Raw genomic sequence first — 19465 nt, 5'->3', positions numbered from 1 at the left:
AGTGGTTGCACTCTTGGACTTAGTTATGTTCATATGAAATATTTGACATGGAATTAACACAACTCTGCAGCTTTCTTAGGACAGTTCACAGCCACTTGCAGGAGATACTTTTTCTTCTTCAGAGGTCATTGCTGCAGTACTGCACTGAACACCTGCCTCAAGGAAAGAGGTGAAGGTAACTAGATGTTTCCTTCTCCTAGTCCTGCAGAGGCTTTATTCTGTGACAGAGCAGCCCAAGGCCACTCAAATTTATATCAAACCAAAGTGATACCTTGGCTAGAAATCAGTATAGTGATGGAGAAATGAGGGGAGGAAGGGAAGGTATCTGATCACACTTTCTGCTGTAGCATGTTTTCTTACTCTTCTCACCTCATGGTTCTGCAGAGGATGGATGCGTTTTAAAGGACTATCTCCTTTTCTGTTCAATGTCTCACTCCATTGCAGCCCTCTCCTGAGAAGTCCGTGAGAAAATGTTTTCAAAGGTACCTCTAAAGTGCCTTTGCATCTCAAATATTCTGGGTCTTGTTGGAAACCTAGGCAAACTCAAAGCTGAGTTAGACACTTCTCTAAGTGATGCCATCCCCTGGGAGAGCTAGCTTGCTTCATCAGGCTCACTGCAGCTGCAAATGTTCTATGCTGATCTCCAAATTACTCCTCACATCTCTTGCTCCTTGATTTGGCAGCTGCAAAGGAAAGTCCCTGTAGGCAGAATTTTGCACTGAGGAGGCATTCTGTCTGCTATACAGTCCCACTGAAAGCAAGTGATGAGACAGCAGTCAGCGAAAAGGCCCCCTTCCTCTCACTAGATGCAGTGTTTTTTATCTTGCTGAATGAAGGAAGGGCAATGATTCGAAACATAGCATTTGTTTTCTTCTGGCTTGACACTGTGGCAGCACTGTTGCCAGTGGGTGCATGTGCTCATCTGCTCCCAAATCCCCATCTCTCATTTAAAGACTTCTGACTATCTCTAATCCAGGCTTCACACATCACTGTGTAAGGTCCTTGGCCATCTCTGTAGTTGACTGAACTCTGACCGCTGTTTCTCATTTTCACATTTGGGTTCATGCCCATCTTTTATTTCTCCTTTGTTCTCTCAGTCACCTTATTTTAAACCACAGGCTTAATCTGACCTCACTTGCCTACTTGCTTCATCTCTCTCCCTCCTTCTCACAGTCCAGATAATCCTCACATACCTCTTTTTTTGGAGGAAAGCAAGGATATTACAAACTTACCCACCCCAAAATACACATACTAAAGTGAGCAGCACAAGTGCCATTGAGGAACCAGAGTATCAACATTAGTTGCCATCATTATGCACACTGTCACTGTAAACTCTACATCAACAGCGGTCGAAATCTGTTTCAACATATAGAAACAAGATGGCTGCCAACTGCCAAAGCATTTTGCATTTGGGTATATAATGTCCAGGTATATTGTAGGCAATAGTGGCAGGTAAATGAGCTTTCTTTCTGCCAAAAATTTGGATTAAAATTAATCACTTTATGTTTACAGTGGATCTAGTCATGTTGTCCAATGATGATAAAAGCACCATCTCCTTCACCCCCATGCATCAGCTCTCCTCCATTTTTATTTCCTAACTAAAATTAAAAATGGTCCGAGGGAAAAAAAAATACCTGCGAAAATGCTAATCTTATCCAGTAGGTAGAAGAGATCCAAGTACTACTAAGGGAGGAATGGTCATTCTCAGGCCGCATGCAGATAGTCACTCATCAAAACTGTAAATGATAAGAGAGATAAAAGCATTTCCAGTCAGGCGATAAGCTCAGCTCTGACCCTCTCCAGTGCTATAAATACAGAATAAAAATGTCACCCCATAGAAACACATAATTTTGCACAGAATCATAATGCACTGATGTATGGTGATGATGCTGTATTATCAACAAACACAAATGCACGCATGCTTCACATACATGACTACGTAACCCTTAGCTATTTTACCCCTATGTAGAAACACCACCCCTAGTTCTACAGCTTTATCTATGTGTACAAGCTGCCTTCTTTTAACAGGACACTGGAAATGGAACCAGACTCATGTGCACAATATGATTTTCGCTACTCTGATGAGGAATGCAGCCATAAATCCAGGCTAGTTGTGCAAAAGCAAGCAAAGGGAAAGACACATTTTAATTTTCAGTGGGTCAAGGGCAAAACAAATTGTTACATGGCTTCCTCCTGAAATCCAGGACTTGGGAACTTCTGGCAAAAGATGTAACTACTCCAGGACTGGGTCTGAGACCCTAGAAATCTGCCTTCCTACATTTTCTGAAACATAAAGGTAAGTGCGACATGCCTGATAAACCTCCCTCATAGTCTGACTTGCTGTAGCGTAACTGTTGTGTGACTGATAAGCCAAAGAGTCTTTGGATTCAGGTGAGGTTTAGGGTAAATTTGAGAGTTTGGATCTGAAGGAAGGATCAAATCTGAAAACCTTGAAATCTTGTGACTTTTGTATTTCAGCCCACGCAATAGAAGCATACAAGATTTGCTGAGTCAAGTCAATGGGTATTTTGCTTGTTTCAGAACTGCAGATTGGAACTATTGTTTCTAGACTTCTATAATCCACACTTCAGTAAACATAGATTTTCTGGACAGCATAAATTCAGTTGATAATATTTTGAGTAAATGAGTCTCTACTTAAATTTGTTATTTTACATTGCTTTTTGGTTCATATCATTGGCATGTAAATAACTTCCCAAATACATAGAATTTTGAAGATTATTTATTCTGTCTTAAGTATATTAAAGGCATGAGTTATGCTAACTCAAGATCTGATCTTTTGAGCTACATCTGCTGTAAAGGCCCATAGGCCCTATAGATTATGAGATCATAACTGCATTCATGGGTAATATAGGTAATACAGAAAGAGCAGAAAGAAGGAGCAGTGATATAAGTTATCACTGCTCACAGGAGCAGTGATAAATTTATATACACTTGATACTGAGTATTTGATATACTCCTGTGAGTATAAATTTATAATATATTACTCACAAGAGTATGAATTTATTAATTTTAAATACAGCATTTATATTTGCAATTGTAATTGGCCTATTATAATGATTTTTCTAGATGTGAATTCTTCCCAGTAGAGAATACAATTTGGAGAGTCATTGAACCAGAAGAAATGAAATCAGAGAAAGACTATTATCTCTGCTGTTAAATTACTGTGGCAGAGATTGTGTTTCAGACATCCAGAATGCATGCCAACAAATCAGCAGAAATGAGAGGTATTCACCCATGAATTTCATGATAAATAGTGAAATTACTTATGGCACTGATGTAATTCACTTAAACTTCCATGGTGTCTAATGTCTGGAGGATAGCAAACGTGATGCCTCTCTTTAAAACAATTTCCACAGGAGCATCTAAGGAACCGTGGTCTGGTAAGTGTGACATCTGAACAAGGTAAATTAACAAACACTATAATAGGGAATTCAATCAAAAAATGCCTGGTAAATATGAAAAATTTCCTTGGTAAAAGTCAGCATGGTTTCTATTAAGGGAGGACTTACTTTATTTCTTTGAAGGGGTAAACAAGCACAGTGATAATGGTGATTAAATTAGGTAAGATTAGATTTCCAGAAGGTTTTAGAGTGAATTATACATGGTTAAAAATGGGAAACAGAGGGTAGAGTTTCTGGCCAGTTCATAGAATGGAGAGGAGTTACCAGTGAAATCTGTTCTGAGGCCTGTGCCATCCAACACTTTCATAAATGGCCTAGCAGAGGGGATAAATAATGAGATGATGAACTTCGCTGGTGATACCAAGTTATTCAGGGCAGTAAGGAATAGGAGTGACTGTAAAGAATCACAGAAGTACCTTACAAGACTGAGTGACTTGGCAATGAAAGGCAGATGAAATTCTGTGTAGATAAATGTAAAGTGATGAGTATGAGGAAAAATAATTTGAGCTTCACAGTGATGGGCACTGAGTCCTTCCCAGTCAGAATAAGACTTCAGGGTTATAATAGGTAGTTCCATCAAAAATCACCTCAGTGCTCAGTAGCCATATAAACAGCAAATCAAAACTTAGTAAAGGCAAGGATGCATGCAGAGAATGTCACTGTGGAGCCTGAATACCATGTGCAGTTCTGGTCCCCTCTCTTCAAAGCAGAACTGGAGAAGATTCAGTGAAGGCCAAGGAGGATGGTCAAAGGTAAGGGACAACTCTGTGTGAGGAGTGGCTAAGTGGACTGGCACTCTTCAGCCTGGAAAAGAGACTATGGGTGGTGGTGGTGGGTATGACAGAGGTCTAATCATGAGTGGTGTGGAGAGAATAGGCAGGGATTAGCGGCTCACTGCCTCTTCTGGGGTAACTAGACTAGGAGTAAACAAATGAGGTTGGTGGGATTCAGATTCAAATCACAGAGAAGGATGTAGCCCTCATGCAAAAAGAAGCACAACTGGAGAGTTTTTTGACAGAGGATGGGGTGGATGCAAGACATTTATAGGGAAATAAAAGGAGACTGGACAAGCACTAGTAACGTACATTGTAGAGCACCAAAGAGACAAAAATCATCAGATTCAGGAGATCTTGAGAGCTAAAAATGGTTAAAGGCTTTAAGAGAGTGGAGGAAAGTGTCATGTATGTTTGTTTTTATTTTTCTTTAGGTGTCTGCTTGTAGCCATTGCTGGAGCCAGATGTGGAGCCAGCTGGCCCCTTGATCTGAACCAGTACAGGTATTCTTAGGCTTCATTCAAAAAAGGCTGTGCCTTATTTGTATGTCTCATAATCACATAGCACGTCAGTTCTTCAGGGCTGGTGCAAATTAGGAGAAAATCAATGGTCTAGTGTACATTGGAAAAACAAACAAACAAACAAATAAATCACAGTTATTCTAACTGTGTGCGTTACATCGGCAAAACATTTCACACAGTACAACAGCAAGGTCATTGAGAATGGGTTCAGAACTTCTGCTGGAATAAATTAACCCCATTAACATGCAATAGGCCTAAGAAGAGATAAAGTGAGAATCAGCCCCACCTCTCTGATACTTATTGCAAACTACTTACTCTTCAGAGGTTCTAATATTTATTCAAAAGATGGGCAGAATCAGAAAAACTAGATCTAGACCAAAATTAGATCACCTTCAAGAGTCAATAATATTTAAAAAGATGTAAAGGGGATTCTATAGCTTTAGCTCTTTGGAGAAATCTAGATCTGACCTTTCCCAAATTCAGATGTAGTTGACAATTGTTTTTCAGCCTTTTTGGATTTGCAGATCTTCTAAATATCGCCTGTGAAGGTGAGAATAGCAGTGCAGTAAATACCAGCTTATTGACAACTGGCCGATTTCTTAGTGGACTTTGTGGACTTCTCAGAACTAGTTTTCAGACAGTCTCAGAACTAGTCAGAGATCCTTGAACAATAGCTTGACAGACACTGGCTAGACTGATATTACTATGTAGAGGCCGTCCTTACTTTTCAGATTTATTGTAAACAGCAAAAACCCAATCCCGGGGAGCTAGCACATCAGTAAACACAACAATCAGTGTCATTAATGTCAAGAAGGAAGATTAGGAATGTTCCCCAGAGAAAGATTGGAGCTCTACAGCTAATTGTCTTTGTGACTTGGCCAAATTTGTCATCATTAATGATCAAACCCAAATAAATGAATTGAAATGATGGTGTTCCTGGCAACTTTATCAGCTAACACAAGGTCTGTGTAGCATTTACTTGCTTTCTAAAAGGGAAAAAAATCATATTCCATCCCCCAGACCCAGCTAAGCCAGTGTGACTGGAGTGTTTGCCTCTGAATGGAGCAGGCAATCTACCTGTGAATTCATCTTGTGCACATTAATGTCTCTTAATAGTCCAGGTCATTTCCTGCGTAGTGATTTGCATACTCAAGGGAGAACCATTTTGTTGTTTATTAATATAAAAAAATCACCTTTTACAGTAAGTTTTGATGCTGACTAGAAAAGGACCAGCCCTATGGGAGAAGCAAATGCTCAGATAAAACTTGCTTTGCTGTGAACATTTGGTCTTTGTTCCGTAGCATGCAATTGTAGGGGGCTATGAAAAGCAGGGGATATTCCTCAGTGGTTTATAGGAAGTACCTTTGAGACAGTCAAAACCCAGGCCTAAGTGATCAGCAGAACAAAACAGGCCTTCAGATTTGCACCTGAATGCTCTTTGGGAGCTGGAGGTGTCTGTGGAGGCTTGGTGAGTACATATGTGTCCAGCAGGCGTTGGGGGTAGCATAGGAGCATCCCTGACTTGGGGGAAGGTTTAGGGATGATCTGAGGGACATCTTAAAGAGAAACTGTATTTCAGGAAGCCACTTTCTTTCCTAAATTGCTTTGCTATATAGAAATGTGTAGTTGTACCTTCCTCCTAATCAGTGAGGTCCTAGTTACCTTTTGCAGCTGCTTACTTCCTGCTTTCTGGTTAGTCTATACTGCCAATATAATCCTTTTGTTTCTTTATATGCCATGTGGGAATCAAACCTAGCCGTCGCATAAGCAGGGAGGAAGACCTCTAGCATTGTCCTCCATACCATGCACTCCTGCTGATAACAGTGCTACGAGTACTGTGATTCGCAAAGGAGGCACCACCAAGCAGGAGAGGCACAGATTCGCTGTAGTATCTGTAATGTTAGTTTGGGGCCCAAATCTGTGCTGCCTTGTGAGGACCTGTTTTGTTCCATATGATTCTATTCAGCCTCTGTACCTCCTGGAATTCCTTCTGGAGACACAATGTGGTGCTGCATGTCCTCACTGTGACAGTGGGGAAGGGCGGGAGTCAAGGGACTTATCCTTTCCCACTGCTGACAGAAATCCCCTTTCTCCCAGCAGAGAACTAGAACATGCATTGGAGGACACCAGATCTTGGTAAGATGTGGCCAGGAAAACAGCACCCTGTGATAGCAACTTGGATCTCATAGGCTGCAGGGATAGATGGAGTGAAGGGACCATCTTTCATTATGGGTAAAGTCCCCCAGAAGTAGGGATGACTTTTACCTCTCTTTGGGGTACCACTCTATCCTTGAGGTGAAACTGACAGGGAGCAGTGGATTGGTGACGGGAGAGAGAGAGAGGTACCACTCTTCGTGATACTTGGTGGTGCCGTGAAACTATTTGGTATCAGTGTTGTGACAGATCCAGATTGTATCATCCATTACCATAGTCGACACAGATGACATTGAGATGGATTCTTAAGAGTATAAAGGGAGAAGCATAGATTCTGTGTTTTCTGTGGGGATGAAAACCTCGCTAGCCTATCATTGGTGGGCAACTCTGCCTTTTAGCTATTTGGGAACAAAGCTCAGGAGTCAGAATGAGTAACCCATCTGTAAGGGTAAGGCGGGGGCACCGCCTGGACTCCCAGCAGGGACAGATACACAAACACAAGGCACGCTAGGGTCGATACTGAGCGTTTATTACCTCTGCATCTGAGTGGGGGTTCCCCAGCGATTTCCCAGTCGAGGCAATAATGGAGCAGGAGAGTCCCTGGCACCGCTGAGCATCGGTCGAGGGCGAGGAACGCCGGTGGGGGGGCACTATGTGAGATTTTTATGGACTACACGTGCGCAGCAAGCATATTGAGCTCATAACTGCTTCCAATTCAAAGCCCAGGTGCAGCGCCACGCTGGCACAGGCTCAGCCACATCACTATAAGTCAACATGCCCTGCTGATGCTCCTTTTCCCACGGAACGATCTGGCTAGCTTCCATCACCTATCTCCTTGACATTCTTCCCATACACTCCCCCTGCACGATGGAAACCTAGTTACAGGCCATCCCAGTCTTCAGAAAGATGTGGAGTATGAGGGCAACAGAATTTACAAAGCAATGAAATCAAAACATAGCATAATACAAAGAAAAAATAAACAAAAGCCCTCCTGGTATAAGGTGGCCCAACTATCCCATTAGGGAGCCAAATGAATTAGCCAGCCCAGATCCCTGTTGTTCTGCTGGATATGTTGGATAATATCTTGTAAGTGGCTGATAGCCTTCTTAATAAACACTGATTCATCAGTGATGTTAAAACAGCACATACCGGTGAAGTCATGACATCTGTGGTTATGCCGCAGTAGGAGACAGTCGATCACTAGATAGTTTTGCAGTGTTCCTTGCCGTACTGCTCTCAACCTTTTATTTAAAGAGGCAGTGGCTCCAAATACCCAATTTAAGCCTTGAGCTAAAGCACAGGCAATATGCTCTGTTTATAATTATGCATCACCACCCGCGAGACCATCCATGCGGTGGATCTTTGGATGGCTGCTCCTAATGAGAAACTCATTGGAAACTCATTGGCTTTAGTGATATAACAGCTCCCGCATGGACTGAGCAGGTCTTCATCTGCCTGTCTGGCAGAGAGAAGTAGTGAGATGCTCTGGAAAAAGAACATCCTTTTATAGAAAATAACACTTAATAGAATTGATATTAATGTAGTTTAAGAAAAATAGCTTGAGAATTTAGAGAGATTATTGGAGAACTTTGGATTTTAAAGCCACTCTCTAAAATATGAAAGGAGAATTCTCTGCTGTAAAACCACGGCACAGCTTAGGTAATTCAACAGCACTAGATCCATCATCTGTTAAATTATGAGGGGCTTCTCCCTTGGGAACATTTCTGGACTCAGGTCTGAGTTGGACATTGGGTAACTGCCTAAAATGAGAACAGTTCTCCCTTGAGGACCTTGCCCTAGCAGACCCTGAGAGCTAAGCCATCACCAGCTGTAAATGGATTTGGTTTCATTGACAGCAGTAGTTAACTTTGGTTTATATCACCTGAGGAACTTGCCTAAGATGTGCTCATTATGAGCTCTGCCATGACTCATTTATTTGAGGGAGGGGGATTTTATTGATCTCAACTGCATTTGAAACAGGGCAAGCTCATCAAACTATCAAAATACATTTTCTTTGGCTGATGTGTGGTGATAATCATGCAGCCCAAAGCACTAATCTTTGGTGGCCCAGATGAGGAAATGAAGCTTAGGTAAGCACTCAGGTTTCCAAGAAACATTTTATTGTCATAGACAATGAAGGAAATGCTCTACACATCATCTGCCAAATTCTGATGAACTCTTTTTAGGCTACGATGATAGGTCTTTAGAATAGCAGTGTGAGAGGGCACTCTAAAGTATAATGTATAAGTATAAAGGAGGGTTGCTGGTGAATGTATGTGAATGCAAACTATTGCATATCATACTCCAAAATACATTGGATTCCAGTCATACTAGACTAGTCAGTCTGGTCTAGTTTAAACACTGATAGGATGGAGCAGGGAAGCTGCAGCAGGAAGAAATACAGACGTTAGAAGGAGAACTATAATACACACGTACAGGTTCTGCTTGTGACTGTATTGGTGTGTGCAGCTGAAGTAACACTGCTGAGTTCAGTTGAATCTTTCACACTGCAGTAGTGCTAGCAAGAGCAGCATGAGAGTGTTTCAAAGGGAAGGGAATGAGCTGATACCTTCTTACCTTTTCTTGACTTTGTCTGCTGTGGCCTGCCGCCATTTAATTTTCTGCTGGTTTGATTCCTGTTTAGTTCCTTTTTCCTGTAGAGGTGATTGCAGCAGGAATCCTTCCACCTTTCTGCACCAGCATTAATGACTGTTCAAAGCCGAAGACAGCAGAGACTCAACTTTAGGGCTGGATGCATGGCTCAGACAAGTCTTCATCTGCTCTGCATTGTTCCATATGTGACATGAAGAGACACTTTCATGGTGTAATGTACAGCACTCCAATTGACTTCATCATCTATAAATCATCTCTTAAAGGTGAATTCTGAGGCTCATTTCCACAAAATTCATCTGTGCTACTAAATTAAACTGACTAGTCCTGCACACTGGAACTAACTCATTTCCATGGTCCCTCATGTGCATTCGGCATGTTACAGCTAGCATTCTCCCTAATAATTTTGGAAGTTAGGCTGGGCAGTGATCAATCCCAATAGTCAGTTGGGTTACTGTGTTTTGGTGTATTTTAGGACACGTACCTAGCATAAACCATCTTATTGTTTATGATGCTTCAGAAGTAAATATATGCCAACCAGCTGAAATGTAATGGCACTTGGGGCTTCATAAAACTCAATGAGAACTTCTTGCAGTAAACCAATGCCTTTGGAGCTTACTACCTTGAATTTCATTAAGAAGAAACCTCTGGAGAAGCATGATTTCCAAGGAAGATTGTCCTGTTCTCACCTTTTGAAAGAAAGGCTGAAGATGTGATTAGCTTGTAGGTAAAGCAACAAGAAGCATGAGAAATTCCATGTTTCCAAATGCCCAGCACACATTAATCACAAGTGTCCTCTGGAGTCTCTAGAAATGTACAGCAAGGCTGCAAGGAAAAGGGCTGGTGATACCTGTAGCGTTATTGATATTTCCCAGGCAAACCCCAGCTGCTGAGAGAGTGCCCTACACACTTACACACAAATGAGTTGCAGGAAGGAACACTCCAGGAATGTGCATTTTGAATTACTGATCTGGTCTTTGTTCTCCTCTTTTGACTGTCCATGAGGTCAGTGGCCTGTAGAAATCTACAAGAGACTGGTTAGCTTGTCTCATGCCTATTATACCTTGCTACTGCTGGGACATCAGAGGAGGCCATGGAGCCTAGTAGCAAGAATTTCTGGAGTAAGGTGAGGAAATCTGGTTTACACCCCTCAGGAACTTTCCTCAGGCTCCTCAGAGGCTAGCTGTTGTGCTGTCATCAGGATGGTGATGAATGCCAGCTATTTTTCTGACCCTAAATAAATTTAAATTACTGCCACCTGGATAATAATAAGGAAGAGGAAACAACACCCTCTTCCGCATGAAAGAGTGCATGGAGCGTTGTCTTACCATGCTTGAATGGCAAGCAGAAGTGTAACCTCAGATGTGGGTTGGTTGGAAAACTCTCCCATGCCCCTTACTACCACCCAGATGGATATGTATGCCTTATCAAATGACTGGGAGAAGTGGTAGTGCTGTATAGCTCCTTCATTACCCTCTCAGTTCATCTACTCTGGGTGTGAATCTGAGGATCAATGAAACCAGAGACCTCAAGCCCTTAGTATGGGTCCACTCAGAGTCCATAGTCAAAGAGTAAGCTTTTTGGAAGAATAAAGAACTAAGAGGAAGTCTTGATCCAAGGCTTTTCCCAAGGACTTTAAGGGAGTTTAACACTTCTTTCTCACTGGGAAACTACCTCTGGTTCCTCTGAACATCTCAAACTGATAACAGAAGCCCACTCATGGTATGGGGACTACTGAAACAGGAGGAAGTCTAGGTTAAAACTTGTCATCTGAAGAGCTTTTTCTTTTCCTCTCATAACATGAATAATTTCACTGAAATCAAAGGGCTACTTAGGCAAGCAAGAATGATAGGAACAGAACCTCACTAGCAGGGTGCATGAGTCAATCTTGCAACAAAGAATGTGGTACTGATACACTCGCATGCTGCCTGTAGTGACATCTTGTGTCACACTCTGGAGGATGCCTGGGAGAAGGCTGTACTGGGGGTGCTAGGAGCGTCAAGATGTCACTACTGCCATTATGTACCTCTGTGCATCTGAAATAAAATGGTATTTGCTGCTATCGTTGAGCGTCTGGGCAGATGGTTAGCCCAAAAACTCCTTTCCTGTTTGTTTCAGCTCTATGTTTGTGTCAGGTCATAGCCTCGCACCTCATATCTCTGCTGTTATTCTCTCATTCTTAAATTGGGTAAGTCTTCTGCTTCCCTCCCTTCATAGCTGTTTTTTTTTCTTTAATTGAAGTCTTAAAGTCCCTTTTATTCTTAAGTGGAAAAAAAAACAGCAGCACTTGGATGTCAGTCTTAGTAAAGTCAATCCTGAATTACATTAAGGGAGTAAATGATGAATCTAAGTCTATATATTTTGGTGCAAACTGCCATATCTTCCTCTTGATGTTTATTTCTGAGACTCAACTCTTTCCTTCTCTGATGTGATTCCTTGGCACTCCACTGATGACAGCAGGGTAACTTTATGTTTGCACCAAGACTGAATAGTAAAGTGGGCTCTGTGTGTCAGGATCTGGGTTCTCATCTCATGTATCCCAGAAACTGCTGCCACATGTAAGCTCAAGCATTCATTGAACACAGAGGAGAGTTGTGGAGGCACAGAGTTGATACTGCAACTACCCCTCTAGTTTGGAATGGGAGAGGATAAAATGTGCAAGTACATGTAGCACACCACCTAATCGTCAGTATGCCAAGTGCTTTGTGGGGGTAGCTTCTTTGAGACTGTAGAAGTGATTGGATGGAATCACGGTTATATAGAAATGCAAAATTGTTGAGGTAGGAAGGGAACTTTAGAAATCATCTGATCCAACCCTCCCTGCTGAAGCAGTGTCAGCTGGAGCAGGTTGCTTAGGACCAGATCGAGGCCAGGAGCTCCTTGTTCCTCCATAAAGGCCTTCTCCTGCTTTTGCTAGATTTCCTGCTAATTGGGCTGGACGTTTTTGAGCTTTGAGGAGGTGATCCTTGAATATCAGCCGTCTATCTTTGACACCTCTTCCCTCTAGGACCCTATCCCATGTGATTCTTCCAAGCAGGTCCCAGAACAGGCCACAGTCAGCTTTCCTGAAGTCCAGGGCTGTGGTCCTGCTCTTTGCCCTGCTCCCTCCTTGCAGGATCCTAAACTACACCTCTTGTGATCACTGCAGCCAAGGCTGCCCCCAGCTTTCACAGCTCTGACCAGTTCTTCTTTGTTTGTGAGTATGAGGTCTAGCAGAGCACCTCTCCTCATTGGCTCCTTGATAACAGGTATTAGCAAGTTGTCATCTATGCACTCCAGAAACCTTCAGGATTCCTTGTACCCTGCTATGTCATCCCTTCAGCAGATATAATGGTGGTTCAAGTCCACCATGAGGGCCAGGGCCTGCAAACATGAGGCTTCTTTCAGTTTTCTGAAGGAGTTCTGATCTACTTCTTCCTGATCAGGTGGTCTGTAGCAGACACCCATTACAATGTCACTCATGTTGGTCTGCCAGCTAATCGTGACCCACAAGCTCTCAGCTAACCCCTCAGCTGTTCCCAGGCAGAGCTGCATGCAGCTAGATCACATTTAAGCCTAGCACAACCGAGATTTATGCCTCAGCTTGTAAGAGGCACTAAAGAGAGATTCTGTCTCTTCCTCTTTGTCTTGCTGCTTCCTCCTGCCTATGTCTGAATAAATCACTGCTGCTGCATGAAGTATATCTGAGGAGCTAGTTGAGCATAATCTTTTCCCTTCATAGGCTTTTGTGGTACAACTAATTTGACCTGTGCTTGGAAAATTGATTGGCACAATTCTGGTTGATGCTTGAGACTTCTGCTCAAATTTATTGGTACATTTGCACTTCTGAACATCCTCCTGCTTTCCTGGTCCACTGTAATATCCAGATTTTGTAGCCTGCTTCTTTAATTCTTCTGGGGGGCAAACTAAGATAGCCCCAGTTTCTTTTGTCTTGTCCTTCCTCTGTATGCATCCTGCAGGGAGGGAGTTCAACAACTTCAGCAGTTGCATAGTGCTTCATTTTTCCCTCAGCTTCATGGCCCTTGAGCTTTCTCCTCTCTAAACGGCCCCTACCTTTTCCTAGCTCTAATCCTTCACACCTCTATTTCCCCTTTTCACCTCCTCTGGCCAGGCTGGAATAAACACAGTGGTCCAGGAGAGGGCGCAGGATACATTTAGATGTGAACTAAAGAAAGTTTGCCTGTCTGAGAAAATGTGTGCGCGTGTGGGCTGTGTATGTGTGTGTAGGTGAGAGAGAGAGTTTTCCCAGCGCTGTTTCAGATCTGTAAGTTCTTCTCCTTACAGACTCTGCCTCTAGGATGCTCCCTGGATTTTGCTTTCTCCCCCTTTTTAGCACAGTCTAAGTAACTATCTGCTTTTTTTGCCGCTGCTCGTGAATTAGGAGGTATCTATGCAACTGCCTAGGCATCTTTCATAATGGGGAACAGCTTTTGTAGAACTCCTCAGGTTGGACAAGTAAGTTGAGGTGACAGTATTGGTGACCTTGCTTTTGCGCTGAGTTCCTTTCTCTTTTATTAATTATATTTTAGTACTAGAAGACAGATCCTCTGACTCGCTAGCGTGAAGTACCAAGCCTTTGCTGATTGAAGAGTGGGGTCTCTGCCTGCTGAGGTAATCTTTTCAAGGTAGGTTACTGTGAGGACAGTAGAGGTGGGAGCACAACAGCAGAAGATCTAGTTGCATTATGGGGCTGCTTTGCCAGCAGGTAGAGTTTGCATAGTTCCCTTCCTTTTTTTTTTTAATTAGATTCCATGATCATAGCAATCCATTTTGGCTTTAAAACTGATAACAGATGTATTCCCTTGATCATGAGTCTCATATAAAATTATATGAAACCTCCTGTCAAATTTGATAGCAGGGGTACTGTTCCAATTTAAAGGTTAGAGGATGACGCAAAAAAGCTAAAGAAAGGTTATCCTTTTCCACTCAGCCTCTGGAACTTGAGTAATTATAGAGCTGACCTTGCCAACACTAAAGCGTATGTTTCTTAAATGACTGAGGGGAAGCTCTCTATGAACAAAGAAAGGCAGGAGTGTTACCCACTCCTTGTTGTGAAGCAAACAGAGCTGGAGCCATGCTGGAGAGAGCTGAGAACTGTGTCATAAAGATTTGACACCAGTGTGGTGGCACTTAAAGCCTCTCTGAGGAAAATCAGTTTTTTGGTTTTTTTCCAAACCAGAAATATTATTTCTATCACACTGCACTTTAGATTTTTTAAAAATTAATCATAATGAATTTTATTAACACTTATGAAATAACAATAATACAGTCAACCATTATTTTTAAGATTAAATATTATGCCATCTTACAGACAGACCCATGGCCTACAGATTTTGCAGCAGGTGGTCTCCTCCTGCTTTTTTGACACTGAAGCCTATACTCCTCTTAACTGTGGACAATGGCTCTATGGAACAACTCCTTGGTCTGATGTCAACCACTCTGGTGGGCCTACACCTTTCTTCCAGGGCAGTGGCAGCAGATGTCTTTGTGATTTGGCCATCCCTTCCCCTATTTGACCCTGTGATCCCACTGTGACACAGCTATATGAAGAAAAACATTCTTGCTTAAAAGCCACCAGCACAAGTGTGGTCTACCAGGTTCCAAAGGCTTATATTAGACAAGCGTGCACATAGTAACAAGACCCTTTTTGTCTTAATATATCTGGCATCAAGAGAGACTTTCCTTCTTACCCTATGGCAGCCTTACCTTACCTGGTGGCAGCCACAGACAGAGTTAGTCAGCGCTTGGTACTGTGGTCCCTGGCTGTGGATCCTAGGGACCACAACAATTTAGGTAATGAATAGTCAGGGAAGGATGTAAAATATTGCAGATATCCAGGTTTTAATGCCTGGAATTCTATTTAGTGCCACTAGAGGATATCTAAACTATTTCCTATTTGTAAGAAACAGCTACTCAGGCTTAGCTTCCTTGGAAATCAATTACTAGGGGAGGAAAATGTCTTTAGAAGAATAAGAAATAGATATTTAAGCACATCTAAAATCTCTCCTTTATGTTACAATAGGGGCTGAATGAGTAGAATCATGTGCATGCAAATCAAGGCAGCAAGTGACAGCTAACGGAGCTGATAAACTTCCTGTATCTAAAAGCTGTAGTTTTCTCAGTGTCAAAAGGTGGCTGTTTCCTGTAAGGTAGGACTAACCCCTCACTGATGGAGCACGCACACCTTATTGTGAGAGGCTGGTCAAGGCTAAGATGATATGGGAGGGAGAAGGACTCATCTAGAGACTCTGAGGTGGTACTTCTGTAGAATTTCTGCTGGTGGGACAGCTGTGATCTGGTGCAAGCTAGATAGGTAGACTTGATCCCAGCTAAACTCTCTGTGGTAGGAGTTAGAGAGAGCAGAACAAGCCTAGCAAAGGTCACTGAGGAGCTCGCTTCTTGCCCCACCCAGACCTAAGAAGTTATATTGGAGATATCTAATAAAAACTGTGGCCTTATGCAGTGATACAGGGGTTGTTTTACCTCTCCAGAGAAAGCAAATCATTTCAGGTGGAGAAGAATCTAATGATGTGATAGAGCTCTTCAGCAGCTGATAAGGAATCCCTGCCCATTCCTTCAAAAGTCATGCCAAGTAGGGAGCAAAGTGTTTCTCTAACCTTGCCTGAACTAATTTGTACCAAATGAACGAGCAATGCTGCTGCTAAATCTGCCAGTCTCACCACAAATCCCACAATCTGAGTAGATGCAGGAAACAATTTCCTCTCTGCAGGGCAGTGTTAAAGTTGTACCAGGAAGACTGTGATGAGGATAATTATCCTGTTAATGCCTGAATGGCATCTTTTGGGGATGTATAAGCTGTGCAGTGGCTGCTAAGCTGGCACTTTGAACAACTCAAATTTATTTGACATAAATCAAGGCGGTTCTTTAAGGGCACATGAAACACCTCCTCCTAAGACTCATGGTAGAGCTTTATCTTGGTAAGGTTGGCTTCATCCAGCATATGCAGGATTTATGCACAGGATTCATTCCGGGGGTGTCTTTTCGGTCTATACCTTCCTTTTAAAGACTGCAATGATGTGAATGGAATATAAGCTAAAAAAAGAGTCTGCAAACAATTTCCTCTAGAGATCATGGAGAACTTTTTCACAGGAGCTGACTGGGGATGCAGCTAGGAGGTTCCATGCTGACAGGCTGTGCAGCGGGATGGATAATACATTAACGTGACCTTTCTTCCCAATCAAGCAAGGTCAGACAGTTGTTCTTTTTTGCTTGTTCCTGCTGACACGGGTTTCCTGAGTGATTGCTTGTCTGTTTCTCAGCATCATAGTATCTGCCTACCTGAATATTATCTGTATGCTGCTGACATGAAGAATTGCTACTGCTCTTCCAAGGGCTGTATATCAATGTTGAATAATGCAGTCAGGAGTCTCCAGAGCTTGTGTACAAGAAGTCATTAAACTGGAGTGACTTTGGCTCCATGCTTGGTGAACAAGCTGTTCTTTTTAAACAGTGATTTAATATCTTAGATTGTAGTAAATACTGCACTATAGAACAGGAGTAACTCCAGTTTGTAGTGAGGCAGTTTGTTTTAAGGTATTTAAAGACAGCTTAATTGTTCTCTTGGTTGAACTATATTCATTTCTCCTCATTGCCTTCTTGACCTCAAAGCAGGATATAACACATCTGAACAGTTTTCCTGGCCACTTGGGGTGCTTTCTCACTCACAGGAAGTTTCTCCAGCTGTGCTTTTGTAAATTCCAACATTTCTTCCGTCTTTCCTTCCTCTTTCCCACCTGTTTAATCTCCTTTGCTCTTACAAACTGTGCCAAACACTGCCTTGAGTTCTTCCAAATGCAGACTCCACTTTCATTCTTCTGTTTGCTCAGGACAGAGTGAAAGAAGATTTTTCCCTTGTCAAAGGGCCTATGTGGAAAGCTGGCCCTCACTGAATGGCGAGAATAATTGTAATCCTATTCGTGGCCATGGCTGTCTGGGGAAAAATAATAAATAAAAAAATGAACAACCCTCCCCAACTTTATTCTGCTCAATGCATAGAGTTCCTAAAGTTCTTGGAGCTGCAGAATTTTGCAGATTGCTTAACATTAACAAGAGTAATCCTTTCTTTCAGGTTTTTCTGCATCAGGGAAATATTTCCTCTTCAGTTCAGAGGGCTAAGATATCTTCTGAATTTGCTCCATGTCTTGAACCATTATTTTCCCCTTAGTTACGTATAATTTTTAACTATAGCAGGGTTGTTGAGAAATAATTTAGCTCATAAGTTTTATGTTTGGTTCTTGTATTTATACATTCAGTTTCATTTCAAAGACCCCCAACATAGTTTATCTTCTCTTTGGAGTCCAAGAGTGCCAATCCACTGTGCTTTCTGGGAATATCATCCTCATAGCTGGGAGCTCTACAGAATGGAGTGCTCTTTTGATATTCGCACCTATTGGTGGTCAGGGAAATAATGGGAAAGAGATATGTGGAGAACTCCAGATGAACGTGGACCTGCTGAAGAAGGATCACTCTGCTGGCCATCTCTTGGGAACAAGGAGAAATAACTGAATAGCGAAATACCTTAAGTGCTTTGCAGCTTTAAGAGTTTGGGGCATTTTGGATCTGGTGTTCAAAGTCTGCCCACCCTGTGACTGGAATACTGATGATCGTGGGAGCAAGGGAGGCAGATGACAGGTCACTTTCCTTCTGTGGCTCAGGAGGTAATTTAATTTTCTTGCTATTCTGGGCCAAAACTCAATACTACTGTTATCAAAGTTCAGGGAAGAAAACACTAAATAGTTGAACTTACCTTCTTTTTCTGCTGACAGCATCCAGTAGGAGGATCACAGGAATAAGGTAAATTCCATAAAAGAACTGTTGCTGCATTGAAAAGAGCCACCATTAGGAGACTCCATGACCTGGAGCAGCACACATGCAAGGCTCAGCTTCTGCTCAGTCCACTCCTCAGAGAATATTGCACTACATTTGAGACAGGAAAAGTATATTTAAGTGCTAAAGTAAACAAAATGTCTACACTGAAGAGCTGCTTGTAAAGCAGCTGCCAAAACACAGGCACAACCTCCTTTAGCTGAATTTTGTGACTACCTTAAAGGAAGATAATTTCCAGAAGGCTCATAATTATCCTCTGAGGTGATGGGATGGCGTTTCTGGGGATGTCACAGAATCACAGAATCACAGAATCGTTTAGGTTGGAAGGGACCTCTGGAGATCATCTAGTCCAACCTCCCTGTTCAAGCAGGGTCACCTAGAGCATATTGCCCAGGATCACATCCAGACGGGTTTTGAATATCTCCAGGGAAGGAGACTCCACCACTTCTCTGGGCAACCTGTTTCAGTGCTCTGTCACCCTCACAGTCAAGAATTTTTTTCTCAGGTTCAGATGGAACTTCCTGTGGTTCAGTTTGTGCCCATTGCCTCTTGTCCTGTTGCTGGGCACCACAGAGAAGAGACTGGCCTCATCCTCTTGACACTCCCCCTGCAGATACTTGTACACGTTGATGAGATCCCCTCTCAATCTTCTCTTCTCCAGGCTGAACAGGCCCAGCTCTTGCAGTCTTTCTTCCTAGGAAAGGTGCTCCAGCCCTCTAATCATCTTGGTAGCCCTCCGCTGGACCCCCTCCAGGAGTGCCATGTCTCTCTTGGACTGGGGAGCCCAGCACTGGACACAGTACTCCAGGTGAGGCTCCCCAGGGCTGAGTAGAGGGGCAGGATCACCTCCCTCGACCTGCTGGCAACACTCTGCCTAATGCACCCCTGGATACCCTTGGCCTTCTTGGCCACAAGGGCACACTGCTGGCTCATGTTTAACTTGTTGTCCACCAGGACTCCCAGGTCCTTCTCGGCAGAGCTACTTTCCAGCAGGTCAACCCCCAGCCTGTACTGGTGCCAGGGGTCATTCCTGCCTAGGTGCAGGATCATGCACTTGCCTTTGTTGAACTTCATGAGGTTCCTCTCCGCCCAGCTCTCCAGCCTGTCCAGGTCCCTCTGAATGGCAGCACAGCCTTCT

At 42.8% G+C, this 19465-nt stretch overlaps 1 long non-coding RNA gene across 1 annotated transcript; it reads left to right on the top strand.

The window, feature by feature from the left end:
• The first annotated feature begins 63 nt into the window (after positions 1–63).
• LOC138068126 (uncharacterized) lies at positions 64–16660 on the top strand. The gene is made up of 4 exons (XR_011142770.1): positions 64–4698; positions 9515–9746; positions 14010–14105; positions 16591–16660. It is a non-coding gene; the product is annotated as an uncharacterized lncRNA (long non-coding RNA).
• Positions 16661–19465: the final 2805 nt, after the last annotated feature.

The sequence above is a fragment of the Struthio camelus genome, chromosome 1, assembly GCF_040807025.1.
Source record: "Struthio camelus isolate bStrCam1 chromosome 1, bStrCam1.hap1, whole genome shotgun sequence".
Classification (NCBI taxonomy): domain Eukaryota; kingdom Metazoa; phylum Chordata; class Aves; order Struthioniformes; family Struthionidae; genus Struthio; species Struthio camelus.
The sequence above is the reverse complement of the archived record's forward strand: the minus strand, read 5'-3'. Positions and strand labels throughout refer to the sequence as shown.